General features: G+C 38.5%; 1 long non-coding RNA gene across 1 annotated transcript in view; it reads left to right on the forward strand.

Annotated features, from left to right (window-relative positions):
* Window positions 1–15,319, forward strand: part of LOC115343816 — a 210,160-nt gene extending 194,841 nt beyond the window's left edge. The window contains exons 4-5 of the long non-coding RNA XR_003924289.1: window positions 14,768–14,969; window positions 15,214–15,319. This is a non-coding gene — a long non-coding RNA (uncharacterized LOC115343816). The remainder of the gene's footprint in view (window positions 1–14,767; window positions 14,970–15,213) is intronic.
* Window positions 15,320–16,299: the final 980 nt, after the last annotated feature.

The raw sequence follows: 16,299 nt of genomic DNA on the forward strand, positions 1-16,299 counted from the left end.
TGGTATTGACAAACTATATATCTAAATATAATCATTTAAGAATCATATTAATTAAATCTGTTCAAAGTTTGGCTGATCAGGCTCTTCCTAAGCTTGTTATGAAAGATTAGAAAATGTTATTCCATCTTTGGGTCAAAATGAGGCAGAACCGTGGCTGAACACTTAGGAGTGTATAAATGTGGAATGCATACCCCTCAGATCTTCCAAGTTTTCTACCATTAACTCTGACACCCTGATCTGATATACTTTTCCTGTATAAAACGTTGAGGTATATTTTTTGAAAGAGCCATATTTCATGCTCTCCATGAGAAAATTTGGCAGAAATAGTTTTGCTTAATATTGCTTATAATCCCTTGGGCTTTTGCCAACTAAGGTATTGAGGAACACAGAATACAAAGTATCCGAAGGATTTAAATCCTTGAAAAGATGAAATTCAAGAAAGAGGTTTTCAAGTGGCTTTTAAACTCAGGTCTCCAAAACTCATGAATAATGAACAATGGTCTTGCAGCAGAGCATGCATGTATGTTGAGAGTAGAAGAACCAGCAGGGTTTCTCTAAAGAGTTTTTGCAAAAAGTCTCAGGAAGAAAGAGATCCTCAAACTTCTTCCCAGAGTTTGTATGATCAGACTGTAAAGACAACACTAGATCTACTAGAATCAATGCGACCATTACCCTTGGGATTTCATTATTAACATTTATTCCCCTCTTGAGATCTTGTTTTCAGGAAGGGAGCAGTAGTGTTTTTTATGGAAAGAAAATGTGAAAACATGGAGAGTTCCAGATATTCTGTCTACAGAAGCTATAGCAGTAAGGCACTAAAGTAACTACAGAAGGAAACAAAAGTCTAGAGGCAAAATGACATAAAAGCAGAATCAAAAAAGAGGTAATAAAATGAAGGGATTGTAGTTCTGGATTTGACCATTTCTCTTATACCGTCCTTCTTCCTAAATGTGTAATTACCAATCTTACAGACTGAACTGTGTTAATCAAAAAGAGGTGGTGGTTAGCAGCAGCTCAGCAGTTGTGTGTAAATAGAGTTTTAGATATTAAATGACAATTAAAGGCTTTTAAAAAGTAAATTTCCAAGTGATGAACTCAGCTTCATGAGGGCTGGAAGGAAAATAGTAAAGCTGGATTCAGCCACAAACCACTAACTATAAACAAATGACTGGCAGCATGTCTACTTCCTAAAGTACCTTATTAACACCCTGTCTTTAACTCTTCCCTCATAGAAAAAACTCACAAAGAGCTGCAACAAAATATTGAAACCTATCTCAGCTTCTGAAACCAGCAAATCTGGAGAATGCCTTATTTTAAAGTGAAAATAGCTAGAGACCTAAAAACTGGATTATTCTCTTAAATTTCATTGCTACCTTATATCCTTAATCTTAAACTTCACATGGGCAGTCATGACAAGTTTTGGGTCATGATCTAGAAAAAATCCAGCCTAATGTGTGGCTGATGACAATGAGTGACAACTGAGGAGAGCGGGAACTAGCCCTGCCAGAACAGCTAAGCCCAAAGGAGGGTCCTGGATGCCCCAGAGTGACTGAAGACTTGGTCTTATGCCATGAAGCTTGTGGCTTTTTAGCGTTCGTCTAACGAACGAATTGTTTTCAGGCTGTGCAAGACAGAGTGGCCGTGGCTGGTTGCTGGTGGGGGCCCCTCAATTAGGGGAGCCTGTGTGAGTGCAGGTGGCTGTGGGAACATCCCATATTAATGCAGTTGAGTCTTTCTCTCCCAGAGCCAGTGAGAAGAGATGAAGCCGTGGTTCTCCAATGAGGCAATGATGATCCATGCTTGTCTCAGGTCCTGGATTCATCCCACCTTCCCTCTGCCTCATAACTGCAGCATAGGAGCTTAAAACCTCATTACCTGGAGAGATTTGGATGGGCAATGGAGTCAGTCTCAGGAGGTATGCATCCCTGTCCATTGACTGGAAGAAGTCTAGGGTGAGTGGGACCATGAATGAAATACTTCTGACAAGTGTCCAGGTGACACAAATCCAGATCTGGAAGTCAAGAGCACCCTGACCAGGAAACAGGCACTGCATGCATTTCCCTTCACCTGCATAAAGGGGCAGAAATAAGTATTTAAGGTGCAGCCTCATGTCTTAAAACATTTTGATGAATATTCCACCTTGGCTTTTTTTCTTAAGGCCTTAATTACAGTCAAGAATGGCTGTGCTACCAACTACAGTTTCCCTTAGACCCAAGATCACAGAGCATTACATAATGCTATGCACTGGTGCTTAAAATTGAATGTCATTTTTACTTACAGGCACTAGCAAGTGTTAAGCAGGAAAAAAAAAAAAAAAAAGAAAAATCATGTACCAGGATAGTAAGTGTGGTAGGGATAGAAAAGAAATGTGAACAATGCTCACACTTCCTCAACTTTGTTGTGCCAAAACCCAGTCCCAACCCAAACTTTCTCATTCACTCCCATTTGATTCCCCATTTCCACTTCTGCTTAACTTCTGACTCCAACCCCTTTCTGGTAAGGCCCTGCTTTATTCCTGCCCACTTTGTTTTAATCTTTTGTACCTGATCTTATCAGGAAATGTGCTCAATATAACATAAGCTATTGTAGCTATTTTTAAAGATTTAATAAACAGAGGTTGATGAGGACAATAATAGAAGATGACAAACTACAGAGGATGCTCTGTAAATCTGCATCTTTTCTGTTTATATTATAGCCTCACTGAGTTTTCTGTTACTGTAGGGTACCCCAGAGTCTCATAATGTTCATCCTTTATGCAATTTATAGAAACATATTCACTTCCTGTTTGGAAAGGGAGGAAAAGAAACATTTTTGAGGTTTTTTTTGTTTTGGTTTGGTTTGGTTTTTTTTTTAATTTTTGGTGGTGTTAGAAAGAGCTACTCAGATGGCCCTGAAAATAGAAGACCTCTATTGAGGCATTGAGGCAGGAAGGGGGAGAAGGTTCCTGTACTGTCCGCTGTACGCTTTGCAGAAGTGCTATTTTCTCAGTTGTAGAGAAACCCTATTAAAAGGTGATGATTTGATATGAAGGAGAGCCTTGTCCTTTAGGATATGGATTAAGATCACCAATTTATTTCTATGCTGGGCATTCAACAAATCGCAGAATCACAGTGTAATGATTAAGTCCTATCTGAATTTCCCTGTGCCACCTGGTCACCCTCCCAGTCCCTGCAGAATACACCTCATTTAAATTTCATCCATTTTCTTCTTACTGCAGACTTTCATTAGCTTACTCTTTATCTGCCCTGAAGTGTGTAATGATAATAGTGTTGCTTATATAGCTTCTTTCATTTTCAAAGCATTTTACAAACATTAACTAATTAATGGGGAAGGCAGAGGAACAAATAATGAATTTTTCAATGTATTGGTGAACTGATATAGATAGATAATATGATTTGTTCACTACCTGAGTAGTTCAGATGTGGACTTTAATTTAAAGTGCTGGCCAATTTGACTGTCACTGATGATGATAGAAGAAAAATCAGTTTATGTTTCTCCTACATGAGGCACCTTTTTTCAATTGAATTCATGCTTCAATCCTTCATTTAAAATTAGTTCCATTGAATGGGATGCCAGAAGCACAATATACTGGTTTTCACAGAAATGAAGAAATTAAGATCCACACAATTATTTCTAAATCATCAAAATCTATGGATTTGATATTTCAGCTGAAGAAATAATTTCATACAATTTTGAAAGCTACTTTTGTGCAATTTCATGCTCTACAAAAAATCCATTTGGATACAGAACTGTGACGCTTTATGCAAACATCTCACTTACTGGTTAATAATAATGGTTTAGCTTGGGTTTTTCCATCTTTGCTTTCATTGACCACCTACCATCATTTTCTGCTGAGGAGCAAGAGAAACTGCCAATTTATAACCAAAATTAGAGACACATGATCAAAGTAAACTAAACTGGGGGGGGGGGGGAAACTGTTGATGCTGTGATAGAGCAGCAAAAGAGTGGTCTCTAAACTTCCCTTTCAAAATATTCATTCTCTGATTTGTGATGTAGTAGGAGGAAGAATGAAAGAAGATTATCAAGCTGTGTTTCTTGCGGTGGATGTATTTATTAAGGATAAACTGAAGGACTTGGGAGACCAGCAGTGGAATGTGCAACTTTTTGTCTCCCAGAGTTACGGCATGTCTGTGCTGGTTAACCAAGCTGAAACTGTGCGAGGGCTGGTTAGTGGTGAAGTCTTGTCCGCAGTCCAGAGGTAATTCTTTTGGGAATAGGTTTTCACCCTTTTCAAATGTGTGTCCAGAACAGCCAAAGTTTTAATAGATCATGGAAAAGAGATGAATCATTCTGATAGTATAAAAATAGTGGGAAGGAACCACTTACTAAGTCTTTAAAAAAAACCCCAAACCCAAAACCACGTTTGGTTTGATTTAATGTGTGGGTTCCCGTTACTCATGACTGCTGGCAACTGCTGGCACAGTGTCTGAATTGCAAAAACATGGGGGAAGTTAGCACAAAATTATTATTTATTCAAACGCTGTTACTGGAAGAATGCTTTTCAGAGAGTGACACCAGGTATGGGCAACATGAGCTGCTGCTTGGGGCAGCAAATGGGTCAGAGCCGCACAACCTGCTTTACCTAATACAGTGTACTGGGAAGCCAAGATCAGGGTTTGTAAGATGGCAACTACTGCTAAGGCAGGGGTTTCTCCCAGAAGTAGCCATTGCTGGTCCTAGTCCACCCATCTCCATCCTTAGCCATCCCAGCAAGTATGTCTTCTCAGGGACCTTCCTCCTCTCTTTCTCTCCCAGCTCTATCCCTTCTCCCTTCTGTGCCCTTTCTGTGAACAGAGCAGCGCAGTTCTGGCCTTCATCCGCAGGGCTGCAAAACTCCATCTTGCCAACAGGATCACAGAAGCTTGAGCCAGTCCTGGTTATTCATTAGTTGCTCTCTGTCACTCTGCTTTTAAAAGGATTCAGTGCTCCAGCCAAGGACCAGGAGCTGTACTGTGTGATTGGGTGACTAAACGCACAGCAGCGAACAGTCAGAGGCACACGGATTAATCAAAATTATTTAGCAAATATTTGTGAATAAAGAATATCTTTCAAGGCGAGGTTCTTGTTAACAATTCATTAGCAAGGAAAGGAACCTGATTCATAACGATTCGTCTCTGTGGTAAGCAACTGAGTCACTTTGAGCTCTCTCCATAGGGGTAGCCTCTTTGGAATGGTATTGAGCTCTGTGAAGAGCAGTCCTTGTTTTGTCTCTATTACATATCTGAGACTGTAGATTTCATTGTTCATGGCAGTATATCCACCATATTATCAGGAGACTCTAGCTGCAGGCGAAAACCAGTTCTAGAAATAAAACTTTCTACTATCTGAGAATTACTGTGGTAATGAAGAAAAGTTTGAAACAACAACAAGCTTGAGTCAAAGAGATTATTTCAAAAATTTACACAGAAAACTTCTCTAAATTCTATTTAATCCAGACAGGGAAAGGGCAGGGGGGCAGGGGAGGGAAGAGGCTTCCATCTTTAATTTAATTCTTGATTCATTTGCAAATTGCTTGACAAACAAGTTTATGCATATTAATTACATTTCTAATGAAAAATATTTGCAGATGCACCTGTTTTCATGGCAAAGTATACATTTGGCTAATATATATCATTTATTAAACGTTGACTCAACCATTTTGATAGAATATGTATTGCTGGAGGAGCAAATGCTGTCACATAATTTTTTTGCTGATATCAGTCTGTGCAAGACACAGAGTGGCTGGAGCTTGTTGTTGGTGGGGACCCCAAGATTAAAGCAGCCTGTGTGAGTGCAGGTGACAGTGGAAACATCCCATAGTAACACAACAGAGTCATATTCTCTCAGTGAGGGACTAACCAAAAGAAAAATGTTGATAGCAGTCCCTTAGTTTATGTATGCAAAGACTTGCCAGGTATATTTGCTTGCTGTTTCACAGGGTTTTACCATGAGAACAAAGTCTTTTGAAATATGTCATCAGTGTTGATTCAGCTAGTACCTGACTTGTTCTTTTATTGGCAAAATGGCCCATGTAATGCCACAGACGGGAGCTAACAGTTTGAACCATATTGGTCAAAATCTGAGCCTAGGCAAAATTTAGATGATGGGAAGTACATTGTGCAGCTAGAGTTTGTTCCTACAGGGATCCCTGAGCAATATATTTGATTTTTACTGGTGTGGTATGATTTGAGTTTTGCAAACCATGCTTGTTTTTGTTATTTAAAAGAAAATTTGAAGTAAAATGCTTAAATTAACGTTCACTGTTTATTTCTGCTTCATTATTTAGAGTGTTTATTCAGTACCACAATTTAGTCTTCACTGAGCTTGTAATGCATCTTGTACAGAATTGCCAGAACTATAATATAACATTAGCAAATCTAATGCTAAATGGTGCTTGTTAATGGTTGAAATTATAGTTTAGATCCTGAGAGTATAAAAGCATCGTGAGATCCTTTGCACTTGGATATGGGTTTTGAAATTCATATTAATGTTGATGAAATTTATGCTCAGGGATCTGGGAGAAAATATGCACTGTGAAAACTGAATGTCTCATAGCTGTGCTTTGCCACAATGCATAGTGCTGAAACGATCCTCGCCTGTTGCAAGCCTCACTCAAAGCACAGTAATTATAGTAATTAATGGCATTGTAAAGCACTACTTATTTTTAGTAGGTGTAATTGCCAAGGATGCTTCTTTTTAAAATGCTTTGAACTGCATTCTCTGTCAGTAAGTACAGAGGCTGTCAGATATATTTTTCTAATCGAGAAAAACAAATCAGTCATCAAAGTCAAAATTCTTAGGAATAGTGGAGCCATAGTTCATGCTGAGAAGGGACTTGCTCCCTCAGGAGTGACATTGATTGATTTTTAATGTGTCTGCTCGTGAAGTAAGATACTGTTTTAACACCTGAACAAGGCTGTGACAAGCGATTGTGACAAGCGATGTACGAAGCTTACCCCATCACCTAGGTTCAGCTCAGATTGTGCTTACGGGGATAGCCTGAGCTTTACAAAGATCAGTCCCTGACAGGTAAGCATCCTGTTTTCTCTGTGGCAGGCTTGTTTGCTTCCTTCAGAAATGCACTGCAAGAAACTCTTACCATGTTCCTGCAGCTTAATGGGTAAAATTGAATAAATACAAGAAGAACAAAGGAAATATGTAGGTATGAGAATGACTTTTGGTTGAACAAATGGATTTCACCTTTGCAAAATCAAACAGAAGCATCATGATTTTCTGTAACATTTAAATGACTAAGTAACACACAGAGAAAAAAGTAAAACCAGCTAAGTGAAGAATATATGAAATTATTTACGGCAGATATACCAAAACCCAGGAGGCTTATGAGGAGAAAAACAGTGAACAAATCTGAAAAGCACAAAAAACCCTTTTCTATCAAATTACAAGACAGCTGATTTTGAAAGATAGAAGAGAAGGTCAGGATGGAACAAAACATGATTTAGTAAAATAGTACAGATGTTAACTGAAGAAAGTAGCTATTAAAAAGAAATTAAAATTGGAAACAGTAGACTCCTGATGATACATACTTCTGGGGTCTGGATCCACCACGGTACTATCTCCTTCAGTAGACCTGGTGGGGCTAGTGGGTGACAAGGTCAACAGTGTTTCATTGCACCCAAATCCAGGGTCCAAAACACTCAAATGCAGCCTACCATTTCTTGACATTTGAAGTCTGTCATCTATAGCAGAGTACCTATAGCGTCAATGCACATTTTTACAGATACTGAAGACTTAAGTCCTCAGCATGGAGTCAAATCACAAGAACCTTACTGACTTGCAAGAAGCTAGCCCTGTCTCAACTAGCTGAAGACTTAGCTTTAAATAAGGGGGTATAGTTAAGAACTGAATGATTAAATTACCATATATGACAAAGAGATTAGCACCACACTGGTTTCATAACAGGGTAATTCATTGGACTTCAAATGACTCCTAGTTTTTCATATGAATATAACTAGTCAAAAGAGGAACTGTTGTATGATGGGGAAGAGACCAGGTTGCAGAGCACAGCCAGTGATACAGACTGGTTTAAACTGGAAAAGTTTAAGGGAGGTGGAGAGCAGTCTTTGAGAAAGAAACCACAAATGTCACAGTGAATAGGCAACAAGAATTTTCTGGGGAATAGGTATTTACTGGCTTTGACTTTCTGTCCTGTTTGTTTCTTTTTTAAAAGGTTAAACACAAAGAATGGGCAAGTCTGTCTAGAGAGGGTGGGTTGGGCTGTAGTGTGGAGCAGATGAGAAATTCAGCTACTTGTGCTATCAGAAAAGCCAGCCTTCACTAGCTGCAGGTCCGTGTGGAAGCAGCAATTTGCTACGTGATGCTCTGCAGAGGACAGCTGTCAGATGAGAAGGACTGACTGCTGCAAATGAAGTCATTAGATTTGTTCAATCCAGTCACCTCTGACACTATTGTCTGCAAGTTTTACCAAACATTCATTGACACAGTGGCATATATATTCAGCTGTGCTGGAGAGAACCAGCAATCAATGGAGAATTCAGAGCATTTAGTTTCAGTGTGCACTGAGTCTGAACGTATTTTTTTCATCACTTGTTACTTGTTTGGGGGTTTGGGTTTTAGGGGCTTTTTTTTTTTTTTTTTTTTTTTTGGTGGTGGTGGTTGTTCCTCAGAGGAAAAAAATGTCTCAGCTAATGTGGGTGTTAATATGTGGAAAGAGTTAGTCTTGAAGCAGCCATGTAGGCTGACAGACTAGGATGCCTTTTGTTGTTCTGCTCTACCTCTGATTTAATATCCACATCTCACTGGAAACCCAAACACAAATAATGAGGCAAATGGCAAATGCACTTGTGTCAGTACTTCCACTTTCTGATGATTTCTCAAGCAGGACTTTCCATGGCTGTGTTTGCAGTTCAGATAAAACTGTAGGAAATAATGCAGGTATACTAAGGCACTAAAAGTGATGGTCAACAAATAAGGCCTAGCATGTGTGCATTTTAACGAGGTGTTAATTGAGAGTAGGGTGAAGCTAAACAGAGAGCTCAGAGAGGGGGCTGTTGGATTTGTTGGAAACCAGAACCGCCTAAATGCTGCGCTCTCTAATACAGAATAAGGACAAGTTCAATTGTAGTTTTTCCTACTTCAGGCTGTGTTACCGTTATATTGGTTGGAACATTTGTAATTGATTTACTAAGAGCTATCACTCCAAGTTCAAAAAAACAGATGGGTAGTATTTAATTGCTGAAGCAGGACTGCTCATGTATTTACATATAGAAAATGAAGGAAGCAAAATATTCATTCTGACTGTGTCCCATTCTTTAATCCTCCAGTTAAACTGAAAATTTGTCTAGTGCTGTGTTCCTGAATCACATCACAAAACACTGAAGTCATTTTATAGCCTTTCCTTTTCCTCTTGAAAGAGTGTGGCAACACTATACTTCCATATTTCAAGTGTTTCAACCAAGGAGAAAGTCATATGAAAGGCTCTCAAAAGTGCTACTTTATCTCCATATTCACTATTCAGGCTTGAAAGTGAACCCTTTTTTGGCTGCTTCACAGAATAAAATATTTAAAGACAGGCCTTTGATTTCCTACTTTAAATAGAAAACAAAAGTACTGTTTTTAGGAAGCTAAATCACTTTTTACTCTGATACTTCATTAAGCTCACTAGAGACTTGTGTCTGTCTCAATTTTCAAAGCGCTGCAAGAGGTTTTAGTTTTGTAATTCCTCTTTGACTGAATCCCTTATTCCCTGCTTGGAACTGTAGTAAAGCTGAAATGTGAGTCGTATGAAAGTTGGTAATATTCTTGTGGTTTTTTTTCCTGCAAAACTAGTGTGCATGTAGCTAATGGGCATATTTTTAAGTGCCCTTAATCTACATCTGTAACTTGAAGTGAAGCATTGATTTTTTTGCAGGGTATAGTTATTTTTACCAAAGTGTAATGCTCTTCCATATCTGCTCATTTAGTGATAAAACTGACCCATAGACTGTGCAGCTGTCAAAGGGCTGCATGAATGGGCACTTGCCTTATGATTAGATGAAGGGGAATCCCTGAGTGTCAGAAAGACAGCATCAGTATTTTACCTACACGATCTCCTGGGCGATAGTACCCTGAAGAAGAAAATGTAGCCAAAATAAGCATAGCAACCTTTGCACGATTATTGCCAGCCCATAATAACTGACTAGAGCAACTCAAAACTCTTCTGTTTATAGGAGAGCCAAGCTGCCCTCCTGCTTGGCAATTAATTAGGGAGAGCATAAGATGCTGCGTAATGGTAAGATCAACCTTGTCCCTTTATTCTGTCCCAAGCATGAGAAGGTTGAAAAACACCTACTTTCAGCCTGAACAAAAGTGCCACAATGCCACTGGATGGGCTGTGTTTTGTTCAAGCCTGTCCCAAGTAGAAGGCATCCAAGACCCATAGCATTTACAGCCCAGGTGGCTAGTCAGTATGGTTTGGCTCTCTGATACCGTGTGTCTCAAATGGAGCACCTGAATTTCCCTCAGCCCTGCTCAGAATTGCTCAGCTGTTGCCCTGCTCAGGGGCAATGCTTCCATGTAGCACCACATAGGTTGGTGATCTAGCATCTTGGTAACACTAGGTCTGGTGTTCTTTTTCATTCAATCTGGATGAAATCAATCGCATTACAGATGGTTTGATATATGGTTCAACAGACATTACTCCAAATGCCTGTGGAACTTACTAGAATAAAAAAAAAATATTCTTATTCATAAAAATTTTTGACCCGCCTGTAGAATGCTCTAGCAAAAATGTTATTCCCTGTTAAATTTCACCAGATAGTTTCAGGAAGTTATTCTGAAGTTGCTATTTTCTACAAAAACTTATAGCACTTATTAATAACCACAAAGGTAAGAATCAACAAAAGAATATGCCAGCAGGAAAAAAGTCAAGCAAAATGAAGAATGGTTTATACATCTTTTTGTCTCCTACGTTGCTCCTACAGCTAGCTCATCTAGACCTTACCCTGCAATCCATCTCTGATCACAGGTGCATCCAAATGCATCCTGGTGTTAAGAGTTGGTGTGGAAGCAAACCGTTCATTTCTCTGAACAGTCAATAGCTTACACTGTCTAAACAGCTTTATTTTTATGTACTTTCTGTAACCTGAAATTTCAGCATAAAAAAGTTAGAGAACCTCAAGGTGCAACATAGTACAAGACAACTACAGGTATTCTGAACATCGGACTTTTGGCATCCATTTTGATTAAAATTCATTAACATTTTCTAGGTCATTATACTCACCTACAACACGCAAAGACTTGGCATGCCAGGATCTGCTCTGGGGAAGAAAGGGTTGACCAATAATAGATTTCACCCTTCAAAAATGGAAAAAAAAAAAAAAAAATCCATGAAACATGGTAAAATAATAATTACATGGGAGTGGTGCGCAAATGATAATGTCTGATTGAATACCTCCTTTACTGGAGATTCTACTACTATGGTAACAGACAAAAAGCCTAATATATTCTGACTAATCAGGATTGATGTTAATTAAAGAAGAGTTCAAGATAATGATTCTCATTACTATGTGATAGCTAGAAATAGATTGTTCTATCTCTAGGTAAAATAAGCAATTAGATAACTTCTGTTTTTAAGGACTTCTTTTTTAAGAAGTCTTATCTCATTCTCTGTTCTTTTTCCGTTGTCAAAATATTAATATATACATGTCTAATTTTTATCACTGTTCATCTAGATGCACTTATATTTGTGGTTTTCAGGCTGCATTATTCTTTCACTTCAATGGAATTATCTTTCCTGTTGCTATAAGGAAAACTTATTGGTTAAAAAAATTAGAGATGCCAGCAATAAAGCCTTGGATTATACACTGGAAAATACAGACAATGCGAAGTAAAGGCAGAGTTGAATACCTCATGGAAGCGGTAGAGTTTTCTTTAGAAAAGGAAAAAACCTTCAATTTTGTCTTCCTAGTCATTTGAATGCCCTGATAGGAGAATATTGGAATGATAAGGCCCCCATTTAGAAGGAGTTTCTTGTTTCTGCAGATAGGAAAAAGCAGGAAGACAAAAGGCCTCTGAAAAATTGTTGGCTTCTCGATCCTTTCCTAAAACCACCATGAGTGGTGGTATCAGTATCATCACTTGCATTTCTCATGTATGAGGATATAAGGAAACCAACAGCCTCTCCAAATCCTAGGTGCTTATGAGCTGGCACCATCAGACTTCCTTAGCAAGGAAAACAAAAGAGGATTAATTTCAGTGACAGAGTGGCTCTACCAGATTTCTTCTTTTTTCTGTTTTTCCTCTCTTGGAAACTAGATGTTTAAAAAGTTCAAGAACTGTAAGTATTAAACAAGGTGGGCTGTGTCATCATGATAATCTTTAATAACCAAATTGTAATCATCTTTAATAACCAAAGGACTCATTGACTTAAATTCTGCCTTTCTATGTGCCATTTGTCAGAGTGATTACCCAGGACTGCTACTGATACAAGAACAGACCTGGAGTCAATCTCTGTGGAATTAAGCTGTTGTACTTTTGAAAGAAATATTTTAAAATTGTGTTTTGTAGATACTAGAGATTTAACAAATACTTTCTGTGAACATGTACAGTCATTGGATCTGTGCAGAACCGAATAAAACTGAAAACTCATTGGACTGGAGGTTTCACTGAAAACCAGGCTACAAAATCTTGTGGCAAATCGAGTTCAAGACTCGAACAGGCAGGATGAACTTTGAGAGAAACTGAGCTGAATTTTCAATAAATATAGACTTTGTCAGTGGAGGAATACTTGTAATTAAACTACAAGGGCTTCCAGGACACTATCCATTACCACACAGAATACAGTGGCTTTGTCTAAGACTTCATTTGAAACCTGAGATTTATTCAAACCCAGAAATTTCAGGTGATACTTAAGGTGCACAGATACATGTGCAATAAAGCAAAAGGTTATCTGCTGCAGTGCACAAGAAAAACAAAAACACTGAGCATAATCAGAAGGAGATGACATATGTAAATTGCATAGGAAAAGACTAATGAGTTTACCTATTCCTACCTGTTTATATTCATATAAAACTGTTCCTTACAGTATGTCGCTTACTGTTTTATTTTGCCTTGCTGTAAGTTCACTTAGAAAACTTAAATAAGCAGGATCTCAGGAAGCCCATGCAATCTATTACAAACGGTTGGAGAGAAATTGATTTAGAAACCACTAATTTGTTTAAGAATGAAATGAACTGAAGCACCAAAATGCTAATGGAAATGTAGTTTGTATTAACTGTAGAATTGTAGCGATATGTCTTTGAATATGGTATACGGTTTAGAAACAGAAGCACTCATAGACAAAAGGCAAAATATGTTTATGTCGTCTGTAAGGATAGAATAAGGAAATATTTGCATCAGAGAAATTAATGAATTCACATTGTATCACTGGATTCACAGTGTTCCATGATACAACTGCTTGGAACTGAATAGCAAATACACAGTTCCCTAAAAGTAGAATTTGTTGCCAGCTGAAGTAAATGGAAAATGTTCATCATAGAGTCATCATGGAATGGTCTGGGTTGGAAGGGACCTTTAAGATCATCTAGTACCAACCCCCCTGCCATGGGCAGGGATATCTTCCACTAGACCAGGTTGCTCAAAGCCCCATCCAGCCTGGCCCTGAACGCTTCCAGGGATGGGATATCCAAAACCTCTCTGGGCAACCTGTTCCAGTGCCTCACCACCCGAACCATAAAGAACTTCTTCCTTACATCTAATCTCAATCTACCCTCTTTCAGTTTAAAGCCATTGCCCCTTGTCCTATCACTACATGCCCTTGTAAAAAGTCCCTCTCTGGCTTTCTTTTAGGCCCCCTTTAGGTACTGGAAGGCTGCTAGAAGGTCTCCCCAGAGCCTTCTCTTCTCCAGGCTGAGCAACCCCAACTCTCAGCCTGTGTTCACTATCAGCAGAAGGCCAATGGCACACAGCTGAGACATTAATCACACATGAATTCTCCAGCCAGATCTTTATAACATTTTACAAAATTGGGCCAAGCTATATAGGTATCAACAGTACCCTTTCAAACTAACCTCTGTGTTGCTTTTTAATAAGGATATATGTGTAGACCATTCTAAACTTTCTAAATTGGATGATGTGATAGCTCTTTAAGTTTTGCAACTTTAATTCATTTAAAGAAAGTAGAAACTAGTGTGTGGGAGACATTTAGTGACATATAGGGATTCACAAAGCACTTGAGAAGCTTGAAAATAATTTGATTATCTTTGTATCACAGTGTGTTTCCTCCTGAGCTCCTGGGAACTGTACAGTTACCATCTGTGTTCATCTTAGAATATTTAAGGCTTCTGGCTAGGAAATCCTTGGTTTACTGTGAGATTTCTGGTTTATCACATAAATTATTGCCATGGATTGAAGATCTAATGGAATTCTTTTCAGCTTTCACCAATACTTAGTACCAAGGAACATTTATCATCTTTGATGAGGAAGGAGGCAAGTATAAATGTTAGGTTACAGTCATTATCTGACTGGGAGAAAAATAATTAATGCTATAGCCTGTACTGAGAGAGCTTTTAGAACAAACAAAAAATAGTTGGCTTTAATGAAGAAGCTGAAGCAAGAGGATACTTAGCAAAAAGGTGAATTAAGGTGCTGTTGGAAATCTCATTAGTGAAAAACAGTCCACTAATAACTTGCTTAAGTTATTTAGGTGCAAATTATCTTCAATGTATTTCTTTACGAAAGAACAGATCAAGCAATATTTCCCAATTTCAACACAGTCTGTTTGGTTCATAATATGCTTTTCTGATTCCAGATCAGGATTTTCAGCAGACAAGAGCAATAAGCACCCTGCTGCTTCTGTGTTACCACTTCTCGCAAGACACAGAATATCAATAAGGACACTCTGCCTCATAAGTGCCATAGTGGGGAAGGAACATGGCTGCTTCATGTGAAGTACTCTGAGTTAGAAGTGGTTCATCCCAGTGGCTGGTGGCAATCCCAGCAACATATTACTGGTAAGAAAATGAGGATAAACCGACTGAGATGTGATTTCCAAGGAGTTGCCTGCAGTCAGATTTGTTGTATGGGTTTGTTCCTGGATAAATGTCCTGAGTGATGGCTTTATACCCAGACCTGTCATGTCATTCTGTCCAACCATGGGTTATAGGTTATTTTTCCAAAGCTTAAGAGCTTAGCAATTTCTTTTTTGTTTTGTTTTGTTTTGAGCACCTTTCCCTTTCTTTTTCTTGTCATTTTCAGGTACAGGGAATGATTCATCTCCCTTCTTCCTTGTGACTTTCCACCTCAGGTGAACCAAGCAGAAATGGAACCACCATTTTTTAAATAGAAAATGGAGATCTATGGGGTTGGTCTTTTTCTTCAACATTTTCTTGTCTCAGTTGCAGTTTCCTAGGAAGCAAGCATATTCCTCACAACGTTTTCACAAACAAACCTTATAATTTCCCTTTTCACATTATTGATTCCAAGCATTTCTTGGATACATCTGTAGACATTGTCGAAAGCACTGAAGTCAATAGCAAGCTTGGGCAGTAGAGTAGACCGCAGGTGAACAGCACTATAAAGGATTGTAAACAAACTCTGATGCTGGTCTTACAAACCAAGAAATAGAACACAGCTGTAGCCTTCATCTCTATTTTATCTTTCCATGTGGCAAGAAAACTTAGTAGATCTGAAAGCAGTTAATAAAAGCAGTATAAAACCTCATCTACTTCTGGTAGCTTGTGGTCAGCCAAATATGCAGTAATATGCTTGTTAAAATCAACAGTAACTACTTGGAATTGTATCCAAGAAGGATACTACTGTGGAAGGACCTGACCATCATATATAGAAAAGGAGCAAGACCAAAATGTTGCATTACAGGGAAAATGTAACAGTGGAAGGAAAAGAAGTAGGGCTTCGGCTACAATTTTTAGCTATGATTTTTTTACGTAGCAATTAGAATGAGAGTCAGGAAATATCTCCGTAATCACTGACATGATCTCAGGCAAAACACTTTTACCATCTGGAGTTTTGGTGTTCCTACCTGTAAAATCTGAGAAACACACGGAAGTTCTCAAGGGAGAGGTGTTATATATAACGTCTAGATTATGCTGTTCAGAAGGGCTCAGATCGGCAATATGCAGTTCTTCGCTCCTTGGCCCAGCTCCTTCTGAGATTAAAGATTAAACTAAAACCAGCAGCTCAGATTTTATTCCCTCAGAATTTTAAGGGTCAGGAAACTTTATATTTGAACATGCAACTGCATTTAGAGCTGGAGGGAACCTAAAGGAAAAAGAAATCCTTTGAATTAACAAGTAATAGAGATGTCATATGGCTGTGATTTTG

This window comes from Aquila chrysaetos, chromosome 7 (assembly GCF_900496995.4).
Source record: "Aquila chrysaetos chrysaetos chromosome 7, bAquChr1.4, whole genome shotgun sequence".
Classification (NCBI taxonomy): Eukaryota; Metazoa; Chordata; class Aves; order Accipitriformes; family Accipitridae; genus Aquila; species Aquila chrysaetos.